This window comes from Pinus tabuliformis, chromosome 6, assembly GCF_031772625.1.
Source record: "Pinus tabuliformis cultivar Carrire ecotype Pingquan chromosome 6, CPIR1, whole genome shotgun sequence".
Classification (NCBI taxonomy): Eukaryota; Viridiplantae; Streptophyta; class Pinopsida; order Pinales; family Pinaceae; genus Pinus; species Pinus tabuliformis.
The window spans coordinates 841,120,567-841,124,469 of NC_142292.1; the positions used below are offsets into that span (position 1 = coordinate 841,120,567).

At 41.9% G+C, this 3,903-nt stretch overlaps 1 pseudogene; it reads left to right on the forward strand.

Moving 5' to 3' along the window:
* Positions 1–322: 322 nt before the first annotated feature.
* Positions 323–2,139, forward strand: LOC149261493 (protein JINGUBANG-like; annotated as a pseudogene).
* The last annotated feature ends 1,764 nt before the right edge of the window (positions 2,140–3,903 follow it).

A 3,903-nucleotide genomic window follows, 5' to 3' on the forward strand; every position in this document is an offset into this window, starting at 1 on the left:
AGTCACCAAGACACTCTAGTCAATCCCAGCACAATTCTGCACTCAAGACAACCCTAGGCACACCTTGCCCAACCCACAACTGGCTCAAGATAACACCAAGACTGCGCCCAAGAGTAATGCGCATGAGCTATGCGCACTCCAACCCAAATCTGCGCACTTGACTCTCCTTAAGCTCTGCGTAGTTGGCCAAGTTCGAATGGATGACAAATGAACCTCAACGCCTCACAATATATACATATATTTGCGTGGGTTTTGTGTGGGTGGTGGTTCTCTAGTCGACCCCCAAAACTAAGTTATCACACCCCTGTGTGCGCCCTTTTACATGTCGGCCTCGCCCACACTCTTCTCTACGCACCATGGGTATAAGTTTGCCAGCGCTTTATGCCTTAGCCATTTTGTCGCTCGCTCTTTGTCACATTCCATCGTCGCACTTTGTATTGTCGCACTTCCGTCGCATTGTCGCAGTGGCCCGTGCGCCTGCGAGCCCGCCCGCGCGCCCATCGTGCACGCCGACTCGCCCGGTGCCCGTCCGCGTTCACGCCCGGAGGCCTTACATCACCCAATTCCCGTGAACGACCTCGGCCGAGTTCTGCTTGAACGACCTCGCCCGAGTTCTGTCCGACAAACTTGCCAGAGTTTTCTGCACAAGTTTCCTGCACGAATTTTCGCCCGAGTTTTCTGCACGAATTTTTCGCCCGAGTTTCTCACTCGACTTTTCTGCACGAGTTTTTTACCCGAGTTCCGCTTGTCGTGCGGGCTTATCCACGCACTGCAGAACTCCTTGATCGAACTCGTGATGATCAAATGATGATTTGCCTCCACAAACTGTCCATCAATATATACGGACGGGTGGCAGGTTATGTCACCCGGCCGACCCACCCCCAATGCCCAAAGCCGACTCGTTCAACATGTTGCCTTCACCCGAGTGGAGGGTCGGCCCGCCCAACTCTTGGGACCGCCCTCTTAACTCACCCAATATCGTATAAACTCACCCAACATCGTATAAACTCGCCCTTGGCTTGTTCAATTACGAGCTCTTCGCCTGTCCTTCGCACGGTGAAGGTGACTCGGACAGCCGGTCCATACAGCACCAATCCAGCGTTTTCCCCCTCTCCATCCCACCGAACCGTCTCTCCCAGCCGCACGGCCTCCCCTAACGCTTACCCTCTATCTCTCTGGACGCTTCTGCCCACACTGCCCTTCAATTGCCCCGAACCCTCTCATTCTCTGAGATGCGTTGCTTCGATGGTCAAGCCAGGCGAGCAAATCTATTCCATAGTGGTTGCAGACGACGGCCTTCTGTACACGGGTTCCAACAGCAAAAACATAGGGGTATGGAGACACCTGGGTTTACGCCATAATTATCTCACTTCCGGGTCAGGCAACGTCAAGGCTCTGCTCATTGCGGGCGATCAAATTTTGAGCGCTCATGGGGAGTCGGGCAACAAGGTACGCCTCTGGCACCGCCCGCGCTCAAATCCGGACGTGCACACACGTGTCTCCACGCTCCCCAAATTGAATATATTTCAGAATTTTATCAAGCCCTTGGTGACCAACCAGGGCACCGGCAGGGCGAAACACTCGGTACCGTGACCTGCCTTGCCTATGATCGAACGATGATTGGCTGTACTCGGCATCGTCGGATAATACTGTGAAGTTGTGGAAAGTGTCGGAGTCCAAGGGGATGGAGACTATCGCAGCCCACGTCGAGGCCGTCAATGCCGTCGTCGTGCGGCACGACGGGGTTCTCTTCAACGGATCCGATGACAACATGGTGAAGGTTTGGAGACGGCACGGCCGTGGTCGGCCTAAGCACGAGCAAATGATGACTCTTAACATTCAACGATCTCCCGTAAAAGCCCTCGCCCTCGGCCCGGATGGCTCGCCCGTTCTGTACGCGGGATGCTACGATGGATATCTTCATTACTGGGAGAAAGACCTTCTCTCCGACCGAATATTGCATTACTCCGGTTTCCTTCGAGGCCACCTTCACTCCGTTCTCTGTCTCCAGACCGTTCGCAATCTTCTGTTGAGTGGCTCGGCTGATACAACGATCCGCGTTTGGAAAAGGAAGCGGGCGGTACCCGAATATGTTGCATTGCAATGATGGAGGGGCACAGCGGTCCCGTAAATGCATAGCTGTCACTATCATTTATTTCCACGTCAATTCGTTTATCGTTTACAGTGGAAGCCTCGATGGAATGGTGAAGGTGTGGATGGGTCGTTTGAAAACCACCATGGATTGTCGTCCTACATCACCCCTACGAATACGTTAGTGGCTCCGCAACAGCGACGTTTAGATTATACGACTTCACATTTTGATTATATTAGATACGGTGTTTTGCATTAATCTAATCTAATATCTAATCTAATTTACTTTTCAATATGTTTCGTATGAATCTTGATGTTAGCAATTAAAATCTTTTTACCACTACAAATATCTCTAGTGCAGCATATCAGTGGGCATCTTACAAAGATCCTTATACTTTTGTAGTGATTATGTGCTGCAAGGCATTCAGACGATCTTCTTTTCTCCAACATTTCTGGTTAAATGGACAAAAAAATTTCTTCTTTAGTACTCTTCATCACCATCCCAATTTCCTTCATAATTAAACACTTCCAACTGTACTCCCAATTTCCTTCATAATTAAACACTTCCTACTGGACTCTATTGTAAAACTCTTTCTGAGAATTGTCTGTTGCAATGGATGTGATTTGCCTTATATGGCAACTATTTCCACTTGTATTCCATCAGATTTTGTCTGTTTAAATGGATCCGAAGTCATACTAACCCGGTTTTGTCTGTGTCAGCATTTGCTCAACCAAAGTTTAGTAATAGTAGTATTAAATGCAGCTTTAATAATATATCTGACCTTTGAATATCTGTATTTTTATTTAAGATGTAAACTCCTGGGCTAAAAAAATTCATGCATCTCAAAAACCACAAAATTATTTTTGATAAACTTGCAAAATTATAATAAATTACATTGTACTGAATGATTGTTATCTTTATTTGTCATTAATTAAGGTAAATGCTTTCTAAATTTTGAAATAATGTATATATATATTTTTAAATAAATTTATAAATTACATTATACTGAATGATTGTTATCTTTATTTGTCATTAATTAAGGTAAATGCTTTCAAAATTTTGAAATAATGTATATATATATTTTTAAATAAATCTAATTTTTAATTAGTTAATTATAAAATGAAATAATATTTATAATCTACAAAATAAAAGGTAATATCAATGCATAATGTATTTAAAAAAATATATATTTCTCTTATCCAAATTAACTAATTATAAATTAGAAAATAAGAGATCAGAATTTATAGATAAAACTTATTTTTATTATGGAAAAATCATAGGTGTTAATTTCGTATAGTTTTTATGTGATGGGAAAAATCCTGGCTATTGATTTTATATAGTTTTTATGTGATTGGGGAATGGGTTTCCTAATTAGTACTTATGGTATTCTTTATTATTAACATCATTAATATCTCACACTAACAATTATTATCTTATTTTATTATTGTCATTATTATGTGAAAAAATTATATTTTAAACTGAGCATTATGTCTGCTTGGAAAGCGCCTCTATTATCGCTAGGGAAGAGCAACACCATAGGCGAAAGATCAGAGAAGCTCTTGAAATTATCAAACACCCGCATAATCTCAACAGAGACAATGGTATAGAGATTAGTGGAAGCTGGCTTTATTATTATTAGTATAATAATAATAATAATAATTAGTACACAATTAATCAATTTCATTATTAATTATGATAATGAACTTTATCATTAATTAATTTATTTATTTATTAATTACCCATATTAATTACTTTGATTCTTAATATTAAAATATCTATTTTAATATAATAATAATTATTTTTAATATTTA